Below are 27,510 nucleotides of genomic sequence, written 5' to 3' on the forward strand. Positions count from 1 at the left end.
TAACGTGGGTAAAAGAAGACAGATATCTACCTTCTTAGGTGTGTCTTATGACCACTCAGCCACATCCCATGTCCTTCCTTATGTGAAACAAAAAACACATTGCAGCAGCTCCGCAGTTTGCTTCTCAAAGAGCAAAGTACATCAGAGCAGAGTCGAAGTAGCATATTCATTTTTAACTGTGGAGAAGACTGTTAAAATGCTCAGTTCTCAGCTTTTCAACTGGCAATTTCTGAAACTATTCTCCACATTTCCCCTTAATTTTAACATCTGGAAGCAAGCCAGGAAAGATCTCTGTCTGTGGTAGCCACTACAGTAAGACAACTTCCAAAATAAAATATTTATTCAACGAGGTTCACAGTGCCTTTTGCCTCCAACAATAGACTATTAATAGATTTTTCTAAAGAAAGGAAGAAAAAAAAAGCCAAACCAAACAATTGTCTGGTTTGACCCCTCTTCATTAATACATCCTTATGAGCTGCAAAGGGACACATTTTACTTCTGGACCTTCTAAACATGTCTCAGTGGTGATACATACTATGGACAGCAACAAAGAGTCCTTAAAATTTTCCCCCATGTTTATTCCAGGCCTTGAGCCCCAGCAGGGCAGATACCTGGTAGAGAGAGCAGTGGGAAACTGAGAAACTCAGGGTAGTCTAGGAGATTATTTCCTGATGCAGAGGGGATGTTAAGGCAAGTAGCCTGGATGGGATTTGCACCACGTGGAGAGCAGAGCTGTGTTTTTGCTGGGTAGATCCATAATCAGACATATCTTTTCCCCCACATACCCCAGGCACAGGCAACCCTCTCTGCCCTATGTCTGTCATCTGCTGAGTGCAGTGACACAGGGACATCCACTGTCCACCCTCCCACCCCAGCCTCTCCTGGTCCTGCATGCTAGAGCATGCACGGCACAGCTTATGAGCAATAGTGGCAGACAAGAGACAGCCAAAATTGCAGGAGGGAGCAATTACATCCTACGTGATTTAACGTTAAGTTTCCTTGCTCGGCTTTTCTTAATATTTGAAGGAGGAGGTGGCACCATCCCTCAAGTCACTTTCTGATGGGTATGACCTATACTCTGGTGGGAGGCATGTGAGAAAAATAAAGAAGAAAAGCCTGGGTGATGTGCAGCTGGCACAGGAACACTGAGTTACAATGATGCACAGAAGAGGATACGCAATATTCAGAGCTGTAATCGAGGCTGTGGATGAGCTGTGCCCAGTTCCCCCAAAGAACCATTGTCTGCTCTGTACAGCACAGAATGCATTATGCATGCATTATGCCAGGCAACAGAAGCGAGATAACTGTCATCTTTACTGCTAGAGTTGTAATACAGAAAAATGTCATTAATAAGATTATGAGTCTCACCTGCCCATCCCTCCCTACTGTTTTTCTGTGACTCCTTCATGCTTATTAAAGTTCCATGCACACATGCACACTGAGCCAACAGGGGGGAAAAAAAAAAAAACAACGCCTCTTTTTAAACAAAGAGAAAAAAAGAAAAATATTCTATATCAGAACCTTGAAAGGCTACACATGAAAAACTGAAGACACAGCCTAAACTTATTTTTGCTAGTGATTTCACCACTAACTTTTCCTTCTCCCAGACTATATACTGCTTATGTGTGAGGTCCTACAGTGATACCTGTTTTTAATATAGGGGTTTCCAGCTCTAAAAATCCTGCTGGTATTTCTAGCTGTATTTTCAAATGGGGAGACTGAAATAACAAATCAGTCTCTGTCCCAGTTATTTGCTTGATTCCTTTATCGTATGTTCCCATCCTGATGCGTTGTTCAGTTGTTGGAAGATGGACAGCAAAGATTCCTGCCCCACAGCTGCCTGGACACCTTCTCAGCTCCTGAGCCAGCTCCTGGTATATATCATTTCATTTTAGAGCCTGGCAGTTTAAATCAGTGCCAATTATCTCAGTATTCTACCTGTGAACTATAGTTGTTGAGCAGCTGCTAGACAAGTAGCAGTAGGGAGAAATGGAAGGGATAGGATGGGCTGCTGGGACCAAAATCACTACAGACACCTCTGCTTAGGATCCCTGTGGGCTGCTTCTGAGCACCTGTCAAGCAGGAGTGCTGAGGAGCACAGGTCAACAGAGAGCAGCAAACGCTTCACTCGGGTGGAGATTGCCAGGCACCTCATGGCCAGTCACATCAGTGCCAGCGGCGGCCTGGATCCAGCCACCGGTCCTTCCACCAAGGCGACGAGGTTGAAAGACAGGCAGTGAGAGCAAAAGCTGTGAGACGTACCCTCCTGTAAAAAGCCCTGGTTCAAAAGCAGGCTAATGTGGTCAGCCCTGCTTTCAGTTAGAATATTAGGAATAGCAGTAAGTGGATAGTAACTGTGCTTTAATTATGAGAAAAGCCCAGTAAGCTATTCTCTCTTTAAATACATCCTCCTACACCACAAACAGCTTTACTTTAACAGAAAGCACATTAGATCCTTGATGAAAACACAGTAGAGCTTGGACTGTGTGAATAGAGCTGCTAAGCAACCTTACCAACATCCTGCCCATTTCTGCACCATAGCTATGAATAATTACTCCTCCACATAACCTTCGCCTTTCTGTCACTGCTCTTCCACCGCTGTATACTGTTGTAACCACAAATGGGCCCAAATCAAAATCACAGATGGAAATTTTTTCTCATATTTAAGGAAAAGCTGGAAAGAAATCCCAACAGGTGTCTGCCCTCCCTTGCTACGACTGGATCATATGAAGCCCTGAATATAAAACAACCCAGACTTTCAAGGCTGCATTTTTGGTTCAGATTCTGTGGTTCAAGCCTGTCTGTACTCATTTGCTTACTCTGATCTCTACTGACGCAGGCAAGTTTTAAAAACCAACCCGTAAACCAAACAATTTCACCAAAATTTTAAAAATACTTCCAAAGCATTGAAGGTAATTAAGCTATTTACTGCATTCACTGGCTCCTCTGGCCACTCTTTTTGGAAGAGATGTTGAGCTAGTGCTGCTTTGTAGAAGGAGGAGATTTTATTACAAAACTTAATACGAGAAACATAAACACAGCATTAGGGGTAAAAGAATGAATCGCTGTCCTCTTGGCACATCTCCCCATTAACAAAATAAATGAGCATTACCCAACTTTATCTCATCCTCTGTGAGGCTGCCCAGAGATTTACTTCCTAAAGGTTTGTAAAAAACTCCCCCAGAGTAAGGACTGCACAAGTTTTAAAAAGCAAAATCTAACAGGAAGACTAAAGACTGCCAATCATACTTCAGAAATACACATAATACTGTTTGGTTTGGAGAGTAAATAAGATTTCAGCACTGCAATACTAAGATGTAGTAAAGTCACATCATTAAGAATGCAGAATTTAATCTGTCACTAGAATATTGCATTTCCAATCAATACATGATTGCAACATTTGATTATATAACAAATAATCATTACGACAAAGAATAATATTAAATTACAAAGATTGAGGTAGTTACTATCGAAGGAGTCAATATTTATAAAAATAAGCATCTAGAATTGAACCTCTTGTGGCATTAGTAGGTAGCTGGGGAAGCTGGGGAATACATTTACTAAGCACGGTTTTCCTTGTAAGAACTGTTATTCCAGCTCTTACAAATTATGACTCAAGACGGCGGTTTTCCATCTTTCCTAAATATGTGAGACTCTGAAAATTTCCCAGGGGGGCTGAGGATTCCAGTACTGCAAAGTTCAGCCTAGTGATAATAACTTCGATTTTCCTCAACACCTGTCACAGACCCATTAGAAAACATCAGCAGAATCTGACAGTCTGAGCACAGATTGAAAACCCCTTTTTCTAGACTGTAAACGTCTAGAGATATATCTCTTGCCTAGGCCGGAAGGCACCTGCCTTTGGAAAAGAAAAACTGTCTTGAGGCTGAAGTGCAGGAACTTTCTGGGAATGAGACACTCTGCTTTCTGACTGCGGGCAGGCCATTTAACTTCCCTGTTATCATGTGTCTGACCAAGGTCAGCAAGGGGCCTGACTGCCAAAGCCAGCAGCTAGCGATGCGGGAGATTTACAGAGAAAAGGAAAAACACTTGTACTCGGGTAGTGACATGACATTTTACCTTCAGCAACAACTCGTTGCCCATGTTTCTCTCTCTCCCTAGCAAAGTTGAAGAGCTCATCCGTAAAAGCTCACACGTAAAAGCACCAAAAGCAGATTCCCATGGGCTCATATGCTCAGAGAGAGGAGGAAGGGAAGCACTGCACACACCACAAGCAAATCACTGCATTTGCTCCCTCCCAACAACCACACATGGCCATGTTTCATCAGAGAATCTGCATTCATTATAGGTCACTAGCCCCAGCTAAACTAAATTTATTTTAAACATTGAATTGTTAATTTCAGGAATGCCTCAGTCTGTTCAAGTGCTAAGAATCAATTAACATGACACTGTCATTGTTTCATGTGCAAATCGTACTAATCTAGGCACATTTTCTACTGTTTTTATAGATCACAAAACCAGTAGACCTACCCTTTTTTTCCCCCTAAGAACCTAAAAAGTTATATAATTGCTATAACTTGAGTTTTACAGCAAACGTTTATGTCTTTAACTCTCATGGCAAAAGGCACATAAATAATATATTTGTACTACGTGTTCTATTAAAGGTTTTCAATGCAGTTTACAAAAATCAATTCATGCAGACATGACTGCTGCAAGAGAGGAAACCACCTGCTTCATCTAGTCACCGACGACCAAAACATCAGTATCAGCCAGGTGTTAACTGCATCCAGGAGGCTTTTAATAGGAGTTTAATTCAGCCTCTGTAATTTCTCCATGTAAAAAGGCATGTGCATTTCTATATCTCTCTGTATGTACGTGGCCATCCAGTATGATGAAATGTATTTTCTTCTCGAATAACAGGGGCCCCAATCCTGAGTGAAAAAGTTGCAGAGAATTCACAAAGAGTCACTCGTTAACTATTAAAGCTGAGAAACAGAGGGCTTGAAATGACTGAAAACACAACTGTTCACACTGAACAGGACATTCAACTTCTGGGGATGCAAATGCTCCATCCTAGCCAGTTTGCTGGGAGCACGGCAGCTTGGTGCTGTGCGGGGCCAAGTCACCCTCATCTCTCCCAAACATCTCTCCAATCACCTGCCACAAGCCATGGGGAAGCCCCCAGACATTCCTGGTTGTCCACACATGCAATGTTGGAGTCCATTTGGGCAGATCATGAGGGTATTTTTCCAGCAGTCTTGCTAGCTGTTTTCATTGGCATCTGTGCAGTAAGGTTTTGGCAGTATTTAGGACACACAGTAAGCAGGGTTGCTCTGCAATTCTGTATGGTATAAAACTTTTGTTATGACCTTCATTTTGCAGTAATCTCAGCATTCAATAAAAAAGAACGCTAATGAAAACATGTTTATGAGGGTTTAACATGGCAACAAACCTAAAACTGCTGCACAGTTTAAAAAAATTTCTGAATACTTTTCTCATGACTCCCCTAAATATTCTAAATTATTTATACTGACCTTCTGAGCAAATCTAGCTCTTAAATTTAAGCTGCAATACTAAATGTAATAGAAACATTATTAACAAGGTGCTTGAAGTTGCATGCTTCATATAACGCACTGGCAATACTCTTCACCTCTGCTGTTCTACTGCTATGCTCACATAGCACATGAATTTTGGGGGCCTTTGCACTAGAAGTGTTAGGGGTTTTGGTCCCTTCCTCTTTCTCCAGACCCTTTTTAAGTAATTCCCTGGCTGGAGAGTAGGCACAAAGACAACCAGATGTCAGGGCAAGAGCTGCTGGCAAAGCAGTCCTGTCCCTTTTCCTCTAGTGATGAGGTTCATTCTGCATGATACTGATTGAGCCACTTCCCTGTGTATTACAGAAATGTTCTGTAGCTTGAAGTACCCTGGAGGGGGTGTGCTTTTAGGGATTGTTTTAACCAGAAATCCACAGTTGTGGAGGACAAAAGTTCCAAAGATTCATGGGAACATTCCAGTTTTGTGCTGCGTAAATGTAAACTTTACTTCTCATCCTTCACTGGCTGTCATCCCATTGGCACAAGGTGTCCATTTCAATCTCGTTTGTGTTGAGCCTTGTAAACATCTGTCTTTGGACACTGAGGGATACCATTCATATTTAAGTTAACACATTTTGGGTTTTATGATCAGAGGTTAGACCACATGCTGAGGTGGCAGGGAGAACAACTGGAGCCACAGACACTCTTTTATTTGAGAAGAAACTGACTGCCCTGGGATGTTTATCTTAGGAAAGGATGAACCAGCCATGACAAACAGATATGACCCAGTCAAGCATCTGCAGTGCTTCCTTCAGTGAAGTTGGATGGCCAGATAATTTAGTTATAACAGGACTTGTAAAGCCTGCTAAACTCAATACAAGTAGTAGTAATTTCAACCCTTTTATTCCCTCCCAGGAGTGCCAAACATAGAGAAGGAAATTTAAGTAAATGACAGGAAAAGCAAAGCAGTTCTCTATATTTAGAGATACATACTTTAAAACATGCTTAACACAGTGCCAGGGAGTAAGAGGTACAGCCAGGCCAAACAGCCTGGGGGATATTTTTTACCACTGTCTATTCTGCAAGAACATTGGAAGTCAAGCCCCTTGAGACAGCAAAATTTCATCTGCTCTCCTAGACCAGCACCACAGACTGACAGGTCATTAGTTCTGGCATCTTTTAACAGAAATTCAAAACACTGCAATTTTCCTGTTTACATCGCAAAGTTAATCATAAAATTCATACATATTGACTACTAACAGAATGGTTTGCAGTGATGATTTTATATGTGCCATGCATTTTAATTGAACGATCACCTGTCTATACATTTTCTGCTACTTCCAGTGCCTTGATTTATATTCCTAGAAACTATCTGCCTGCGCTAGATCAGAACAATGCTGAAAAACAAGTTTTTGTGACCATTTTAAGATTACTTGCAGTAGTCTTGCTTTCATTAGGTTTGCTAATGTAAATAAATGAAGTAAACCAATTACTCCAAAAGGCTTTGTTGCACAGAATTTGAGAGCGGGAAAGACCAAGAATGGAAGCAAGAGTTGAGAGAGCCCCAAACCAGGGAATGATATTAAAATGCCCCATGTTGTTCATGGCACAAGATCTCCATCCAGTTGTGCCTTTCAGCTTTGGACAGGAAGGTGCACCTTCAGATGTCCCACTTGCTTCTACCACTTTTCAACAAAACCGTCCCGTGCCATCACTTTCACCCAGAACAGGTATTCACACACCAAGGGTCTGGCACTACGGAATAGTTTCTGGAGGTCTATTTGCAACAGCTACTGCAGTGTGACTTGGGGATTTTGTCAGGGGAACATGCTGGCTCAGGACTTGTGATGCTCAGGAGGGCTGCTGTTCGTTTTGCTGACAAAACCAAAACGGAGCGCAACCCTCCCAGAAGAGGTGCCAATTGAAAGCATGTGCTATCAGTGAAATTGTGCAGGATACAGGCCTTCATCCAAGATCATTGTCCCAAAATTCAAATGCCAGTTTTACAGCCAGTAAGCTGGCGGACAGTATTTTGTTCTGTGGCATTCAGCAGAGAAGATTAGCTAATAACCCAAATATACAGATGATTTTTCTTTCAGACTTTGACTTGAATATGTTTACAACAGAGACTGAAACTGGGTTTTCTGTCTGACCTGAAATATAACATCAAACTAAACTCCGATCTGCTCTACCAGGTGTGTCAGGGCAACATATGGCTCTGCATTGTGCAGGCTGACCCAAGTGACAACAGGAGGCACACTAGAACATTAAAAAGCCAAGGTCCTATAGCAAATACTCCTTGAAGCTATTAATTGGGTTTGAGGCAGTGTGTAATTCTGTCCTGGAGTTTAACTATTAAAAAAGTAACAATTTTAAATCCTGCCCCAAAATACAAGATTATAAAATGTCAAACAAGTGAACTTGCCATCTGGAGCGGTGCAAGCTGAATACACAGGTACTTGCTATATTTAAAATGACAGCCCAGTCCATGAGAGGAATTACTAGGAAAACAAAGCAGACAAATGTTCTTTTGATCACTACCTTGATTTTCCTAGTTACACATACCGGTTGTTTGCCTGCTATCAGGAAAGTGCTGGGTGTGCAATGCGATGGTTAAAAGGCCAGTGCTATTTTTAGCCGTGTACACATTGCAAGGCAGCAGTAACGCAGGGCAGTTCACAGGGCAAGGACCGGGCAATTTGTGCCTGAAAGCATGCAGTGTTGCTTGAAGGGAGGGGACCACTGGCCAGGTCAAGAGCTGGTTTATAGTACCTCCGTGTCAAAATCTAGTCCAAAAGTATATGCCCTTAAACATGAGCAGCCAAGTGTAGTAGATGCTTTTGTCTGGGGCCCTGTGTAAGCTCTCAAAGGCGTGAGAAAGGGACGCGGCGAGACCCTCACAAGCAGCCTCCCAGGCTTTCTGACCTGAAACATTTAGTTCTAATCAGTCTGTTTTAAAACCCGCATTGGCACTGGCTCCACGTTCCCGAAGAAAGCAGAAGCACCCCAGAGGGCACAGAGCTGGGCTGATGCCCGTCCACCTCGGTCTCCTCACCTGCAGCCCAGCAGCCCGGGCGAGGACACAAGGGCCCAGGCCAGCCATGGGCAGGTTGGCAGGGCCCGGCCCGCTCCGGGGTGTTTCGGACAACAGGCTGACAAAAGGCACTCAGTTTGTCACCAATCAATCACAGAGTTTCTTCGCAACTTTTTCCTTCCCGTAGGGACATTAACAGGAACTGGCATCATCTTCTGAGACCTGTGTCCTTCTGATAAGTTTTTGAGGTGTTTAGACGTGGAGGTTGATCTGAGCTGCAGTGGAGTTGCCATTGTATGTGGAGTGGCCATTGTATGTGGAGTGGCACGCAGGAGACACAGCACCAATTTTTGTAGCTGTCTTGGGCAACGAAGCAGCTTTTGCTGCTGAGAGGAGAGAGGAATCACAGGTGTGACTACAAGCTGGTCCTCAGAGTTGCCAGATGAGTTTGGTGTCAGTGCAGAGGATGGTGCAGTTCAGACGGAGAGTGGCCACAACAGAACAAGGAAAGGGAGCTGGGCCCTGCAATGATGAGGCTACATCAGATAATAATCCGTGTACACTTCGCGCACCTCAAAAAGTGAGGGAAGAAATGTCGCTTGGGGTAGAGCTAAGAGCAACGAGATGCAGCTGGCAAAAGAAAAACATCATTAGGGCTGAATGTTAGGAAATATCTGAAATGATGACCAAGTTGCACATGATTTAAAATGAGAACACAGGAAAGAAAAAAAATTCTATGCCTGACCTGGCATTTTACCATGCTGCAAATTCTTCTTTAACTGCAGAAGAACATGTCTAAGTCGGAGTTCCCAGAGTTATTAACAGAAAGGCTCAGGGTGAGAGAGGTGGTGGCTTAGCTACCTCTCGGTAACTGTCTACAGATTATTTAATGTCTGTAACGTACTTTAGAGATGAAAACCACTAAGTCCTTAGTAAATTAGAACAAAAAAAATTCCTAACAGTGGCATCTATTAAATTACAAAATAACCTCTCCAGGGAAGCCTCAGAAGCATTGTCACGAAATAAATTTAAAACTGAACAGCTTGAAATGTATTTACTATAGGAAAGAGACCTGCATTTGCCCCAAGGAAAAGAGATGAAATGTCCTAAGGCTTCAATAGTCTTTCATCTCTAGTTTTTTATTGCTCTTTCCTGATGCACAGGGGAGAGAGATGATTATTTAAACGGGTTTTTTTCTCTGGAGCTGTCTGGTGGAATGTGCTGACAGGTGCTATCCATCGACTGTGTATTCCAGGTACTTCATAAGGCAGGCAAGTAAGGGGGCCCACATTCCTTGACAAAAAGCACACACATGCTGGAGAAGGATGCAGCTTCCCTTTGAGACCAAGGCAAGCTGCCAGGCTTTGCCATCTTCAGGGCAGACCAGAAAAAATTTTACTCAGACACATATCCGGACAGATGCACACAACGAGCAACAGCTTAGCCAATCCTAGACTGTCACAGGATGTCCAGAACAGAAGGAAGAGGCAGCCTTTTCTTTTTTCCTTATGGCCCTCCTGCACCTGGTCTGTGCAGAAAGAGCAGCTCTTTTCTCTTGCTGTCACTGACAAGAGCCAGGACTGAGGTTGTTTATACTGACAATGGCAGAGGGAGGGGCAGGGGCAGGAGGAAGGGGAACAGAAGTCCGAAGAGCAAAGTCAGCTGGTGGAAGAAGGGGTTCAGACAATGCCAACTTACGCAGCAACAAGAAGCTCTGTTGTTTGATTCTGAGTTGCCATTAGCTCCAAGCTACTTCCCTATCTGGGATGGTTATGTATTGCAGTCCCGGTGCTGTGGTTACCTCACTGAACAGCTGCATCTATCCTAAAAACACATGGAGTGGGCTAGAGGCTCCAGTGAGTTTTTTTATAGCCTCCAGGTAAGGACTGCCTCAAGTCGCCTGTGAAGCCCTGGGTGGCACTGTCAAGTCTCGAGCACGATTCACAAGTCCCAGGATGGCTGCAAGGAGGCTGAGTGTCAGCTATGCTGGAGGATGATTTCTTCGATTGTGTGACACAAGGCTGAAGTGTGGGCAGGCCTTTCAGGAGATGCAGCTCTTGCCCCACCAAAAGAACTGTTCTGTGGCTCAGCAAGAAAGAGGTGAGGCGGTAGCAGACACTGTCTGAGGGAGGGAGGTGTGTTCCAATACAGAGGATGCCATCAAGAAGAGCAGGGAAGACCATAAAATGCAAAGTAACTACTTTTTCTTAACTTGTAGGTAGCTTCAATATTTTTATGAAATTTCATTTTCTGTAATTGCTTGATCATCTGTACGTTTTTGCAGTAAATAAGAAGTACAGCAAAAACCAGAAATAATTTAGTGTTATTACTGAGATATGTTGAGTATCCTAAAGGTCCTTCTAAGAGTACACACATGGATCCTCAGCATAACTACTTTACCATGGAGTTTCCATCTCTGCTTAGCAGTAGAGGACTCATATTTTCCTTTGCATTCAGCAAGGTGACAGATGTTGTAAAGATACTCTCGAGACGTGAAGATGTTTGCAGGCACATAAACCTTCAGGGCGAGGGGGGTGAGGAGAGAGAGAAATGAAATTGGCAGCTTCTCAAATGCCATCTTAATTTCCAGCTACATTCTGTAGTCCGGGTTGGCAGTACATAGGAGTCAGATAAGAGCTGATAAACTCAATTTCCAGAGACAATCAGACAAGCACTGCAGGGGCAGGGAGAGGAAAAGACACTGGTTCATTCCATGCAAGATCCTGTGATACGACCCACCACTACACAGTCCTTAATGAAATTTTCCTATGCAGTATCAGCAATAGCTAAGAAGGATGGCTGGCTGCTGTCTCACCTTGGTTTGTTGTTTGTTGGGTTTGTTTTGGTTTGTTTGTTTATTGTCTTTATGGGCTCTTAAACTAACTTGTCCAATCCTGCAATTTGTATGTTGTTGGTGAAGTCAAATCTCATCCCATCACTGCTTGTCCTACTTTCTCTGGGCTAAAGTCCCAGTACTGCAGTACAAAGTGGCAAGCCAGGTACCATAATTCAGGCAAGTTGGGGCTGCAGCTCAAAACCCAAGATGTGTGCAAGAGGAAGCCTGATGTGGAAAAAAGGATCTCACATCACAAGATCTTTGCAAGTTATATATCAGAAATCAGTCCAGAACTCTACTTCTCAGAGTATTCAGGTGCTCGAAACGTGTATTCCTCAGTGGTACAATCTTCATGCTGTATCTTAATGCAAAATTACTTGATAACCAACAAGTTATGCACTGTCAGAATTAGAACCAAAGTCTCAGTTATGAAGATGTCTCTATTTTGGATCAAATTTGCCATTAAAGTTCATCAAACAAAAATGTCGCTATCAGCAAATTTGATGTACTAGAAGATTTTTCAAGAGAAATATTTAAACTGAACTAGAAAACGAGAGCATATTCCAATAAATGCACAGATTGTTGTAAATCACATATAAAAAAGTCTTTAAATGGAGTCTTGTTTTATGATAAGGTATGTTAATATTCATACTTACTCAGGGAAAATAAAGTCATAGTACATGTGCCAAACTGCATCTCATTCAAATCATATTCTAAAAATAAAAATAAATCTTGTTTTATTGCAAGTTTCTTGTAGCATATTCATGTATGCAAAACAAAATACAACACATTATATTTTGAATACAGCCTCATGAAATATCTGAGTGAAATATTTACTGTATGTAATAGATGAATCATTAACGAATGACTTCTGAGCTTTTCTCTTAATAACCAGTGATCTATTCACCTTCCCTTCCCCCAAAAACATGTGGTGTAGAGTAAAAAATTTTTTGCAAAGCTAATTGAAGTACTGATAACAAATATCCTCAGTAAAAGACATATATTTGACCAAAAAGCTAAATCAGAGTGACAGCTTTTCAGAATTTTATCACATTGTTTCACCTCCTACAGAACAAACAAGCTATTAATTTTCTTGTAAATAAATACCTAAGGAAAACATGTAGTATTGACTTTAGGGAATTTGTGAGCTATTTCACCTCCACAGCTTTTTGCTGAATATTCTGAATGTGTGATGATAATCTTTTTATGAAGATATTTGGATGCACTTTGTTCAAAGTGTTACAGTAAAAATCCTGGTATGGACGAAAGTAACACAACTTATGAGCAAAGCCAAGAATGTATTGTACTGTCACTGAAACTTTAACTGGTAATAATTGAATTATTAATCCTGATCTAATTATTATTTTTTAAAAAGAAAAAAAAAAGAGTGGTATTAAGTCTCAATAATGATACAGGTAAAACTGTTACACACGGCTTTCAGTTCCTACTCCTGTACTGTTACGCTCACCTTTCCACTGCTCTCCTGGATCCTAACGTGGGTGGCCTCATACCACATGTGAGATTTTCCATACACTAGATACTTGCTCTTTGTTATCTTTGTCACCCCTAAGACCAGTTTTACCCAGTTCCTAGGCCTGCCTTTACTTAACTATTAGCCATTGACGACTGATGTGTTTTTCATAGCTCTGAGGTCCCGAGTATCATCCCATGCCGTCTGTTGGCATCTCATATCTGTGCTCCTCTGCAGTGCATCCAGTAGCTTTCCTTTTGAGGTCTATGCTATGACATCATGCTTACAGTCTTCTACGCTGTATCGTTTTGCTAGGGTCCTACATTCCTCATTCTACATAAAATAACTACTTGTTACTCTCCACTAAATAAAAGCTATGGTTATATCATACAGCTGTACAAAGCTAAGCAAAAGTAGAACAAATTGTGTAATAGTCACCTGGTCATTAGGAAATTGCTGCTGCAGCTAAACAAGCTAAAGCAAAGCCCCAGGCAGGCCAAGACAAGCCCAGACAAAGGCTTAAGTCCTGGGGCCTTACAGAGCTCCTGCAAAGCCTTTTACAACCAACAGCAATGTGTGTTACCATGAATACAGCACATACTGAGCCACAGGGCTACACAAAGTTTGGATGCATGACAGCCTACAAACGCAGTCCATACTTGAAAAGCTCCACCACGTAGTCACAATGCCTCACAAACAGCCAGAGAAAGGAACTGGCTCATTCAGGCTCCTCTTCATTGTCACTTCATTTTTACTTGGAATTAATTAACTTCTCGTCACTACTAGTAACAGCTGTATCTATCCTGACCTAGCTGTGCTAATTGGTGACTACTGTTTCCTTCCTATCCTGAAGTCAGCCTGCTTTAAAAGGGAGGGGGAAAAAAAAAAGACCAAAAGACTTACAAGGTTTCTTTTGCTGCTGACCGTTTTTTCCCCACATTTTAGCCCAACTAAGAGCATGCAGCCAAGTGTTTCTTCAGGAGTAGGACCTGGCTTAATATTGAGCCGTACATGGGCCCCTAGACCTAGGAGCCAGTTTAAATGAGTTCTCTTCCTGTTTCTTCAGCACTTCCTTGTACGACCTTGAGGAAGTCCCTGGTAATCTGTAACTTGGGGCTGATCTTCCTGCCCAATTCTGGCAGTATTGTCACTTAAGACCTTATGACAAGGCAGTTCAACGGGTGTAGATAAAATGTGCCATTTAAATGCAAGCCACTATTTTATTATTCACAAAAGTCAGCTCCAAGCCAGTTTTGTCATTTCTGACATGGACCCTTCTAACTTGCACTGTAACGCTGCATCAGCCCTGAGCGCTGGTTCCCAGTGAATAGTCACCTGAAGCAAGTGCTGTGTGTAGGACTGGATCAGCTGCAAGAAAGAAGCTACCCTACCTTCCTGACTCCCATTTTCAACTACAAGCCGATCATATTCCGGAAGTGAGCATTGGGATGCTGTGCTTTTCATCAGCATCCTTCCAGGAAAAGTCTAAGACAAAAGAGGAAGGAGGGGGGAATCACAATCCCTCACACCGTAGCTCCTTTATTGTTCTTCCCTTAGTCCTGACCTTGCCAGCTTCAAACTAGCTCCTGCTGTGCAGCTCCCTACCACACTCTTACAGCAACTCCCATGCCTCAGAAACACATCCTGCTTGCTCTCGGTTCACTTATTCTTCATTTTAGACCAAATGAATAGAACTCTGAAGCCAATGAAAATTCAGCTATGTTTAACCAAAAGTTCAAGGTCACAAACATGACCCACTTAGTTGACTTCTAGGGAGAACTTCCGCAAATTCTTGGTTCCCCCTACCCTGACTGATCCCAGCTTCCAATTATATTGTCATTTCTATTTTGCTCTAGAACAAAAATACAGAGATGCTTATATTCAATATTACTCTTCACTGCTCCCTACAGTACAAGTTTTTCTAAGCAGAAGCTTGTCAAAAAATGCTTAGACTTTCCCCCCACCGACACTTGGAAAGCAACACCTCACCAGGCTGCAGGTCAAAGTGAAGACTTGGAGTTACCACAGGGGGAAAAACAAACAAACAAACAAACAAACAAACAAACAAACAACAACAACAACAAACCCACCAATTTTTGCTTAACAGGGTTAGATTCCCTGGTAGGCTCAATACAAAGTTATGAGCATTGCTATATGCACTGCAATACTACCCCATCCTGTTTTCTGCAGTGTATCCTGGTGTTTTCCACTGCTTCTGATGTTTGCCTTTCAGGTTTGCAGGCACGGTTAAACGTTCATGGATTTTCATAAATTATAAAAATCACAGCAACTGTACATAGAATCATAGAATTATAAAATCATAGACTCATTTTGGTTGTAAGAGACCTTTAAGATCATCAAGTCCAACCATAACCTAACTCTGGCACTAAACCATGTCCCTAAGAACCCCATCTATGCACCTTTTAAACACCTCCAGGGATGGTGACTCCACCACTTCCCTGGGCAGCCTGTTCCAATGCCTGACAACCCTTTCCAGGAAGAAATCTTTCCTAATATCCAATCTGAACCTTTTCAGATTTACACTGATCTTTGTAAATAGGCAATACAAAAAGCATTCTTTACTGTATCTTTTAGAAGAAATTATGGCAATAGGTGATTGTTTCTATTAGTGATTATTCTAGAAGTAGAAATTACTGAGAAGTGTAGCTGTTATATGAGTGGTTTGAATTATAGGTGTAGGCTGAGTCTAAGTCAGAGCTTTCTTAGTGAAATTATTATCTGAATCTTCTAAATACCTGACGCTATTAATCTTCTCTGTCTTCAGAATAACTCCTGAACTTACCTTCTCTTTTCAGGGTACCTGCCAACTCCAATTGCTCAAGTTAACCAGCTTAACCTATGTGCTCCCAAACGGGTCTGTTAGCACAGCAGCACCGCATGCACAGAAAGTCCATGCTGCACCTTCCATTAATTTTGCTCAAAACCAAGTAATTCCTGAGGGCTGCTCTCAAATGGAAACATTGCCACATGATTCAGACACTCCCATGTGTTTTTCTTTACTAGACTTCATACAGCATTTTTCTTCAGAGCACTTCCAAGCCTTTGCTTAGGACAATTAATGAAATCCGGTCTGCCCAGAGAGAGAGTATTTAATGTCACAGCATAAAGGTTACTCAGCCCATGCTAGCCTGTTCCGTACTGCACATTACTAGCACTCTCTCCAATTTGTTTCTAACTTACTCTTATCCAAAAGTCTTCTATAATTAGGCCAAATGCAATCAATTCATAGAGCACCATTGTTTTCCCATGTTTCAAAGCAGTCATTCAGGACTGTTACATACTCTGAACTGGCTGAGCATGGGGATTACTTTATCTCCAGGGAAGATGATGATCAGCATTTCCCACCCAGTTCCTGAGCTGTCTTTACTAATTTATCTTAATAACATCTTTGTGTTTTGACTCAGAATAAAAGAGATCAAAGCAGAGAACAAGGCAGGCATACTCTCAAGATTAAAATTGGCCAGAGGCAATCGTCAGAGCAAGTAAACAGCTCTTCAGCAGTCTGAAGAAAATCCCGGTCTAACATGAGCATTTTTATGCTCCTGCAAGCTCTTTCCCAGTTAGCGTGGGAGGTCACAACTGCTGCTTGTGCTACTTCTCGTATTCATCTCATCCTCATTGCTCTTTCTCACCCCTGAACTTTGTTAACCAGTAACATTACAATAAACCTCGCAGTTCCCCTTTTTCCCTTAAGAAGACAGCACGGAACTGTGTTCCTTACAGGAACAGGGGATTATCTGACAAGTACACCAGGCAGCTCCTGGGTTGACTTTAACCCTGAGCCTGGGCACGCCGAGGAGTATTCACAGGTCAGCCTGCGGTGCAGCGCTCAGTACCCTCAGCAGAGGATGTGGGGCTTAGAGTGAGCGTATTTCAGTGTTTCACAATCCTGTTTCACATCAGCAGGAGCAGAGGACAGAGCAGGCAGGAGGTGGGGTATCCTATGTTTTATTTGATACTCTGTAGTGCTTGATACCTTGCCATTTCTGATAGTCTCCTCTGTTCAGACCGTCTCATCTGTGAGAAACAAAATTGCTTTTCTGCAAGTTGGCTCCATGTCACACCTTGAACAGAACAACCTAATCAGAAGAGAAAATGAGAGGGAGATTGCACTCCTTGTCTTTCTGCATAGGGCCTAAAACATTTCTCCTGCTTATTTTCTTGTCTCTCTCTTATATTGAGAAGATGGACTTGATGCAAAGGAGCACTACAAAGTGTACATTTTAGCTTCCATTGGAGTTGATTTTTAAAGTGGACCTTGCTCCCAGTGAGCCCAGATGCCACTGCAATGTAGTTTAAAAGTGATATTTTTATTTTGTTTAATCGATGAGCATTAGGCCTATCCTGCACTCTCATCTTGCTCAAAACCAGAGACTGGCAGAAGCAGCTCACCTTTAATTGAGAATCAATGCACGCAAACACAAGGTCATGTGCCTGGGAACAACAGACACGCTTGCCGTGGATCAGGGAGTCAGGCCCTGCTAAGCAGCAGCTCTGAAGAGGACATAGGAGGTGGCGACAGAAGAGCACGCAGGCATCAGTAGGACTGTGCCGTAACAAATGAACACTGCTGCTACCCGTGCAGCAGCACACTGAACGCAGAAGCAGCACGCCCTCTGCGTTTGGCAGCGATGAGGCTGTTGCTGGGACACTTGAGCCCAGACCTTGGCTTTGAAGCGCTGGAGATGCAAGAAAGGCCTTTGCAGTTCGAGAGTGCTGTCAGTTCTGCAGGTCCTCTAATCCTTCTTCTCTTCCCAAAGCTTTGTGTACACTATGAACATCTTCTTTGCTAACAGCCTGTCATGAAGCCCAACACTAGAGGACAGAAGATTCCAGGCGGCTTTTAAGAAATGACATGAGGCAGGTGCAGGTGTCCCTGTGCTAAATGTCTGTCTGAAAGATTGAGACCAATTCAGCCAGGCCCTTCACATCTTCTGCTAAGAAAGGAACATGGAGGAAAGCCAGCACTAGCCCCTGAGAGGTGAGCAATCCTGTCTCTACAGGAGTCCCTGGCATGTGCTGTGCTCCAGAGTTCTGCTGTGACATGGATCTAGAGAGAGACAAGCTCAGTTTAACCTGGGAAGATTTAAATGAGAAACAAATCTCCCTCCTGGGTCACAACCTGACTGGAGACCAGAACTGGAAGAGTCCTTCATGGAAGGCTTTTCACAGTGCTGGAAACCCGGTCCCCGAGCACAGATGATGAAGGAGTGAGGAAGGCAGCTCCATGGCAGGTACAGAGCCTGGGCCCAGCTCCACTCTATCCCAACCTGCCATCATGGGTGAGCCCAGCACAGACACTAATGTTTCCTGTAGAAAAAAAAAAAAATTGGTATTTCTGAAGTCTCATTATTTTAATTTTCCTTGTATGTGGTACTGCTTTGGAAAAGCTAACTTCTGTCCCTACAGATTTTATTCTTCAATGACTTCCGTATTCCTTAGATTCGTTGGTGAAAATAGGCCAGAAAGTAGAAATACTAATTTAAAAAATTTGTCTTCTCAAAACTGCTTCTGACAGCTAAGTGATATGAAGTGCCCAACAACTAGCCATCACTTTTTAACCAGCTAGACATCTAGCCATTGCTTTTTTGAAAAAAAAAAAAAAACAACAAACCAAAAAACAGAACACAGCTAAAAGGCCTGTCAGATTTATCACAATATTCAGGGTTCTGCCATGCGTGTCAAATCAAACAGCCACGGAGCTCTTTGGAGCCACCACTAGGCTCATCGGGGCCTCTACAGAACTAGATGATCAGCCCTAGTTACAATTTTCCATGACAGAGTAGCTTTAATCTCCATGCAAAGCATGTGTCAGTCCTGTTTAATCAGGGAAGAAATCGGGCAGAGATGAAGTCAGGCTGATTAGCTCTTCTCTCTCCGCTTGGTATCCCCTCCACGAGAGTGTTTACAGAATATAAAAATCATCAGCAAGTTTCTGAGGTCCAGAAAGTAACACCACACAAGCTGGCCACGCCACTGGCACAGAGAAATTGTTCCCTGCTCATGGCCTTGGTAGGGCTGATTTCACACCTTTATGTGGGAACGTGGACTGTAACTCACTTCCTACGAGGCTGTTCACACACAGGTTGGGGCTGGCAAGCTCCCAGTGGCAGGAACTAAGTGCTTCCAGAACAGCAGCTTTGGTGGAGAGGGCTGAGCATCTTCACATAGATCTGCTCTGATCTTCTGGTATGTCCTGGGCCTCCCACAGGACAGCTAAGCCCTTGTCTCCACCACCGCACTTGCTTTGAAAACCCAGGAAGGACCATCTCAGCATAGGGACTTCTCACAGCCACCTCTGTTGAGAGGGGACAGCAAGTCTTTTGAATCTTGTGCTGCCACTGTGGAAAACTGTGTGTCACTATCTCCACTACCACCTCAGAACAGGTCAGCGTTCACCTGCACTTGTTCACTCCCACACAAGACCATCAGTTGTCCCTCTGGACCCAGCAGTGGTGACTCACAGAAACCTGCCTCTCTGGTTCCCTATCCAGCTGCCTTACTGTGAGGAGAACCATCATGGATGAACTCATGTAAGTGACTTTCAGACAGTACATTATCTTTCAGCTATATCCTCAAAATTGAAACAAACAAACAAACAAAAACAAACAAACAAAACCCAAAACACAACAAAAACTCATAATAAAAGTAGCTTTTATTTGACATTGAAATACTGGAGAGAGTGCAGAGGAGGGTGACGAAGCTGGTGAAGGGGCTGGAGCACAAGTCTGATGAGGAGCAGCTGAGGGAACTGGGGCTGTTCAGCCTGGAGAAAAGGAGGCTGAGGGGAGACCTGATCACTCACTACAACTACCTGAAAGGAGGGTGTAGGTCTCTCCTCCCAAGTAGCAAGTGATAGGACAAGAGGAAATGGCCTCAAGTTGTGCCAGGGGAGGTTTAGATGGGATATTAGGAAACATTTCTTCCTGGAAAGGGTTGTCAGGCATTGGAACAGGCTGCCCAGGGAAGTGGTGGAGTCACCATCCCCGGAGGTGTTTAAAGGACGTTTAGACAAGCTTCTCAGGGACATGGTTTGATGCTACAGATAGGTTAGGTTATGGTTGGACCTGATGATCCTGAGGGTCTCTTCCAACCGAAATGATTCTATGATTCTACGATTTTTTATCATTCCAAAGAGATGGGTAAGTTTTGTACCATTAAGGTTTCTTTCCTAAATGTTGGAGTGTTTTTATGGCTCTCAATAACTTAAGTCAGTAAACACAAATGTCAGCACTGAGCAACATTGTTCTCACCAGTGTCTATACAATGGGAAGGTCGCTTCCCTGCTAAAATCAAGTTGCATATTTCTGTGTCATAAAACTGAAACTGATGTTTCAGTCCCAATGGTTATGACAATCTGAAGAATGACAAGCTCCTTCTGAGATATGGTTGGGCTGCTTATCTTCTGAAACCTAGTTGCTCATAACATTTTCTTGGGAAATGCTGTACTTCAGAGGTTTTCTTTCTATTGTTAAAAGTGGCCCTCTAAAAATCATGTAAGTTTTTTACTTTTTTTCCCTATGGTATTAGAGAAAAAGGAGAGAAAAAGGAGAAGTAGTCAGTAAAATGGAGGGAAAATTATGAAGAAGGCTTCTATTCTGAAGAGCAACTAGAAGCAATTTACAGTGACAGCCTTTGGTGTTTGATTTATTTTTGAATGGAAATCATGCATTTGCATGTTATAATGCCAAACAGTGATGTAAGATTTTGGATAGCCACACTTGATAACATGCATATCTTTGCAATATGTGATTAACTTACCTGCAAATTCCCCTTCATGTGTGTATATATACATATTCTGCTTCGAGGTTATGTTTTTCCAACCAGTCTTAATTTTGACTGCGTTGCTTGCCTTTTGATTAAAAAAAAAAGAAAAAAAAGGAAGCAAACATCACTTACTTTACTTCTTCCCCCTTTAACATTATTAAGGAAAGCAGAACAGCTCTACAAACCAGAGCCATTAATTTTAATGCAATACACTAGGTACTAGATGGTTCAGCAGCTCCAGAGGGAAAAAAAAAAAAAGGCATTGTACAAAAATAACATCTTTTTATGTAACAATATCCCAATCTGAAACCTGTGCACATCCTACTTCAAACCTTTTTCACCCAAGCCTGTACCCAGGAGCACACAGAATCACAGAATGTCAGGGATTGGAAGGGACCTCAACACATCATCTAGTCCGATCCCCCTGCCAGAGCAGAAACACCTAGATGAGGTTACACAGGAATGTGTCCAGGCGGGTTTTGAATGTCTCCAGAGAAGGAGACTCCACAACCTCCCTGGGCAGCCTGTTCCAGTGTTCTGTCACCCTCACCGTGAAGAAGTTTCTTCTCAAATTTAAATGGAACCTCCTGCGTTCCAGTTTATACCCATTGCCCCTTGTTCTATCATTGGTTGTCACTGAGAAGAGCCTGGCTCCATCCTCCTGACACTCACCCTTTATGTATTTATAAACATTAATGAGGTCGCCCCTCGGTCTCCTCTTCTCCAAGCTAAAGAGACCTTAGACCACAGACGTTAGCACGTATTTTACACAATATTATTATAACATGAGGTGCACGTATTGTTATGAGGTGCTAACAGCCTCGAGCCCGGGAGCAGTGGGCCGAGGTTGCTGCCTCACCGTTCGCGGCTGCACGTCTCCCCGCCGGCACGTATCAAAGTGCTGAACAGGCGACAGGCCGGTTTTTACGGTGGCGGCGGAGCGGCAGGCCGGGCTCTGCACTGCAGCGGCCTCCACACCGTGACACGAACGGGTGGGACACCCGGGAGACGTTCTCCCCCTCAGGCCTCCGCGCTGCGGGGCCGGCAGGCGCCAGGGAGGGAAAGAAAAGCCCAAGCGAGACAGACAAGAGCTTTCGAAAGCTTGGGGCAAAGTTTTGACCGCGGCGCACCGCGTTTTAAGACCTCCCGGCTCTCTCCGTTGAAAGCCGGTTCGCGGGCGGCCGTTATCACCTCAGGGAAGCGGCGCCCGGCGGCCCCTCCCCCCGGCCCGCGCCGCTCCCGCCGCGCCACGGGGGCGACGGCGCCACCTGCCGGCCGCTCCCGCAGCCCCGCCGCCCCTCGCTGCGTGGCGGGGCCCGGGCCGGGGGAGCGGGGAGCGGGCCGGGGCCGGGGCCGGGGCTGGGGCCGGAGCGGCACGGCGGGTCCCTGCCCCCGCCTGCCGGCCGTCGCCTCTCCCGGCCGCCCCCGGCGCTGCGGCGCGGTGTCCGGGCGGTGCGCGGGAGGGCGGGCTGGCGCAGGGAGAAGCAGCAGGGAGGCCCTTCCACCTTCCCCGGCCGAGCTCGCCGCCCTCTCAGAAACAGCGATGGCGGCCGAGGGCAGCAAGCCTCCGAAACAGCAACAAACACGGTGTGAACCGCCACACAACAGTCCCATCAGCTTTAATCCAGGGATTCACAGAGTTTTACTTGAAAGGCACCTTTAGCATGGGGAGTCGCTGGTCCCCACCTTCCCACCGAGGCTCCCTTTCTCCTCAAGGACCCGCAGCCCTCACGCCAGTGCCGCATCTTTTGGCACCTGATCCAGTCTCTCCTCACCAGAAACATACCTGCTGCGCCATATGGATCCTCAGTGGCACCAAACCTGCTCTAGGCCAGCATTACATTACAAGCTCACAAATATTCACCTGGGAAAAAAAAAAAAAGTGAAAATGTCCATTTCTGAGAGTTTATTAGTGTTTCATTAAAATCCTTGTTAATTTGCATCCCTAAATAGGTCCTTGAACACATTAAGGAGGCAGCCCATGAAAATCAATTGATCATTTACAAACACATGATAAACCTGGCTCCGAGAAGCATTTCTCTAACTAGTGGTCTTAATGGTATTTCCATTAGCTTTCCCCACATCTGTTTGCTCTCCTGTCATATAAGATTACGCCAGAAACTCTTACAACAGTGTTTGCCTATTACTACACATTTTCCAGTGCCCATCTTGGAGCATGGAAGTGTAAATAATAAACGCCCAATGAAGGTCTCACCCAGGACAGTAGTGGAGCATTGGCCCAAATGACTGAGAGAAGTTATTTGTTACAGAACAAAAATAGGATTTTTGGGAGAAAAAAAAAGCACACACATTGGTTCAGAGATCTGGCAAGTTATAACCCAGGAGAGATGTACCAAGTATGCAGGTCATACCCTTCAGGAGAGCAGGAGAGGCTTTGGCCAGGCTCTAGCCCCAGCATCACGTGTGCAAGACTTTATGACCACAGACTTATTAAACTAGAAAAGCTGCAGGAATTGCTGTAGATCTTTTCCCTTCTCCTACCCCATGAATACTACTCAGTAAGTCTCTACTTACTGCTGACAGGAAAGGGTCAACCGAAGCACCAAAATATTTATATTTGCATATATTTGTTTTCATTCCCTCTCTGGAGCAGATGATAATTTCACATGATACTTTCCCTCTACATATCTGAGAATTAGAACTGTATCTGTGAATTGAAAACGTGGGGGTTTTTTTGTCATTTGGAAATCCAGCCTAGTGTAACAGGGAAATCACCAAAATAAGAAACGTACGTTTTACGTCGTCTATGCCACCTGCAAGACTAGCTATGTTATTTGTTCATGGTGACAGAAAAATATACCCGAAGATAAACCTAAAGAAGATTGTTGCGGCCCGATATTTCCTTTTCCTCTAAGCACTCCCAACCCCTGCATATGCAAGAAGATCCTGCTATGTCCATGAGCAGACAGTAACATGTGCAAACCTGCAGTGAACTCACAGCTCATTCCTTCTGCTTGCAGAGCCGAAATTCACAGGTGTACAAATATGCTTACACAAGTTTGTAAAAAATACGCCACCTTTTTTTTTAAAAAAGGTGCTTATTAAGAATTTACCTTGATCTTCTCACTGCAAACCCTATCCTAAAAATGAATTTTTTATTTTGCCTACTAACTTTTCCAAACCACTGTGGTATTAGCTATGCCCACTGCCATGGATTTTACACATGGGTCATAGCAAATTGTAACTTAGCATGGGATAAGTAGTGTCTACACTAGACTTATCCCAGTTACGAGCTATTACCCTCATCTGACCACACAAACTACCTTGGCTGAGGAGGATCCAATTGCTGAGGCCTTTTCTAAAGCAGAAGAGGGGTGAATAGATGGTCCACCGCTTTGGCTGTTCTGCTGCTGCTAGAAGCAGCAAAGAAATTTCCATTCCAATAGTATTTAATTCTACTTGTCACTAGTATCTGCAAAGACTGTCAGAATATGCACCAGAAAAGAACAAAGATTCTGATCTTAGTCAAAAAAGGCAAATAAAGTGTGGAGAGAGGGAAATAAGAAAAGAAAAAAAAAAGTGAAACAGATCTCTATGCCAGTCTGTTTTCCCTTTTCTTGGAAAGACATGATGAAAGACATGGAGAGGAAAGAAAAGAGACCTTCCAGGTTTTATGTGGTTATACTCATTTCTGACACTGAATTTCTATGCCAGGCAAAGAAGATTAAGACCCACTAGATTAATATCCTTGGCTAGTCTTTATATTGGTTTGAAGGACTATTTGGTTATACTAACAGTGATTTATAGACAACAACTATGAAGAAAAGTTCAAATATATCCAATTACAATCTAATTCTGCTCTGCCTAAATTAAATATGGAAAGGAATTAGCCCAGCACCCCGCCAAACTCTGCGAAGGACAAGAATCTACCCCTGGATCTACCTCAGCACAATGACAACAGACATATATCATTAAAATGTCTCCAGCAATGTGCACAGAAAATCAACGCTGAATTTGCAGCCCAGTCCTAAAAGGAAGAAGGGATTTTTTAAATTCTTTTTTTTTTTTTTTCACTGCTTTGTCATGCACAAGTAAGTTTTTGGGAGCTGCTTAGTTCATCAAGACTTCCATGAGCACATCAAAAGATCTTTGTTAACTGCATTCACGGTTTGAGAGGCAGACTGGGGGCTGTGGCAGCACTGCCTGCTGCAGAGGGCTGACACCAGCCGGTCTGAACAAACTTGAGCAAGTTCGGAAACCAGCATCAGCCTGTAACACATGGGACAGTCACCAATTCAGCCCTTCAGAAGACGACCCACATGGCTATCATTTGTGGGCTGCAGTGGGTGCTTTGCCAGCAAGGAAAAAAAAAGGGACTTCGAGCTGTTGGAGGGATGCTAAAAGGAAATGTCTGGACTTCTGAATAGCCGCACACTGGGAATATCACTTTTGTCACACTGGGACTATCACCTCTTTCATGCTTGCCTGCTTCTTCCCTGTTCCCTTTTGGCACGGCAGACAGGATCCATACTGTCAGGGTGACGAACAGGAAGAGAAAAGGACATGGACAATGTTCGTGGACAATGGATGACGAAGGACCTCTTTTAGGAGCTACAGTAGGAGGCAGTGAGGTCATGGGTTCATTTTGGAGAGCGGAGAGAGAAGCAAAAGTCCTGGAAGGGCAGGGAAGCACAATCATTGCAATTTACTGCATATAAGGATTATCTCTTTAGAGAGAGAAGACAGGCATGTCCTCAAGCAGCTATCTTGTCTGGGAAATGACACAGTTCTAGGCAGATAGTTTTCAAGTTTATTTAACTTACAAAGAGACTGTGAAAAAACACAGAGCATCAGAACAAATTTAAACCATCTGTTTGATCATCTTGCAAACTGTAAACACTGTCTTTGAGAAAATAATCTCTCTCTAGAATAACAATGTGCACAGAATTGACTAAAATCTGGGTAAAAAGGAACTTCCACTAAGTCAGATGGAAATTACTATCACAAGTCAATATTTAAATTGTTTTAAGTAATTATTTTTCTTTCATGAACTTCTTCCAGGAGTACCCAGGAATGGATGCTCCTTCCAGCTCCCTTCCGCACCTCCCTGGGCAACTGTCCCACCCAGCACCGTTCAAATTAATCACCACGCTGTTTATCTATTTAAAGCCCTTGTGCACATGCCCTGTACTTCCTTTTTTCATACAGATTCTGTAGCATCCACATTTTTTCTTTTCTGAAAGTACTTAAGTTTTAAATGACTGCGCTGCAATCAAAATTATTATCAGATGGTTGAATATTTTGCCTTGTCTGCATATTGTGCTTTTAAACTATTTCTTATGATCCATTATGCATAGCTAAGAGAGGATGCCTGCCTGTAAAATGGGGGCACCAAACTTGTTCTTTCTTCTCCCAACTCAAAGCCCCTTATCAGCAATTTCACTGGTTTAAAATAACAGAGAACAAAGCAGTTCATGTTAACGCCCACTAGCCACACATAATTCACCCTTATGCCTTTTCAAACAGCCTATTTGTTGCTGATGACGATCACATTAATTTCCTAGATCAAAAAAAAGGGATCAGTGCATATGCAACATCATCATTAATCTAAAGCAACACTTCAGAAACAGTGCCAAACCTAATACATGTTAACAGTCTTGGGTTTATAGATATAAACGTTCAAAACAGTAGCAGAAACTACTTTCAGAATGTGACTGGTTACACCTACACACCCCAAACCAACACCTGCTAATTAAAATATACAAATCTTGCACAAGCAGATAATTTTCAGCGCAGTTACAGCATGGATGGGCCAGCTCAGCAGAGCCCAACAGGGGTCTGCAGGCCAGACCCAGCCCGCGGGAGGTTCCTGCCTGGCCCGGTGCCTCTTCCCCTCAGAGGAGATGGGGAACAGCTGCTCAGCCAACGCTCACGGGGCCAACAGCCCAGCACCTCTGCCTGCGCCTGCCCAAAGCCCAGCCCAAAGGGCCACAAGCTGGTGCTGAAGTGAGGAAGGGGCACGGCACAGGCATTTGTCCTCTCGCCCCTCTCCCTTGGTTGGGAGCGACCTCTTGCCGCTGTGTCAGGACAGCAGCCGTGAGCAGGACACCCCAGATGGGGGGGCAGCTGCTCAGGTCCCCAGATCAGGCCACCGTGAGTTGGGGCCCAAGCACTCTCTCGTCATAAGCCCTAGGGTATTCCAACATGAAGACACTATTCAACCTTAGAGAAACTACCAAAGCATTTTGAGCCATTATGACTCAGTCCTCTCTGTCACAGATGACAGCATGAAGCTCTCAAGCCTCTCAAAGTCTGGTGTGCACATCTGTACTAACGTAGCCAAGAAAAAAAATATCACAGCATCATCTTACCCATCAGAATCATGGACATATTGAAGCATTGTTTACAGCAACATGAAATGCAGGGCGGGGGGATTGGCACTTTTTCCCTTGCTGGTCCCATTCAGCCATCTATGAAGTCATTCACACAATCAAGCCTGTTTCTGGAGAACCCTTGGAAATGTATATTTACTTGGGAAAAATAAAATCAAGACTACAAAGCCCATCTTGTTCATATGCCATAACACAACTGGGAACAAACTGACATAGAAGTGCCAGCAGACAACAGCACCACAGGCTAAGTGAAACCCAAGTTAAAGAATCAGCCAGGAAGAAACCTGCTTGTTTTTAACTGAAGTACTGGGAGCTCCTGCTAACAGAGTGGCCCTACTGATGAGGTCTTTCCTCTTCAGGTGTTACAAGTCTACGAAGTTTTGCTTTTGAGTATCCAGTAGCAGCATGTCATAGTATTACAGTCATTCTATATGCACTGCTAGCTAATTACCAGCTAGTAAGTTCATTAAATACTATACCATTCCTGCAAATGTGAAATGCAGACCCTTTCCACAGGAACAAAAGCCAGACCA

The 27,510-nt window shown here is 43.7% G+C and overlaps 1 protein-coding gene across 1 annotated transcript in view; it reads right to left on the bottom strand.

The window, feature by feature from the left end:
* Positions 1 to 20,656: 20,656 nt before the first annotated feature.
* The window catches only part of PDS5B (PDS5 cohesin associated factor B), a 138,546-nt gene continuing 131,692 nt past the window's right edge, over positions 20,657 to 27,510 (bottom strand). Inside the window, exons 36-37 of the transcript XR_010606464.1 lie at positions 22,411 to 22,488; positions 20,657 to 20,709 (exon numbers count right to left, since the gene is read on the bottom strand). The gene's annotated coding sequence lies outside the window, so the exon portion shown is untranslated. The remainder of the gene's footprint in view (positions 20,710 to 22,410; positions 22,489 to 27,510) is intronic.

Source organism: Caloenas nicobarica, chromosome 1 (genome assembly GCF_036013445.1).
Source record: "Caloenas nicobarica isolate bCalNic1 chromosome 1, bCalNic1.hap1, whole genome shotgun sequence".
Classification (NCBI taxonomy): domain Eukaryota; kingdom Metazoa; phylum Chordata; class Aves; order Columbiformes; family Columbidae; genus Caloenas; species Caloenas nicobarica.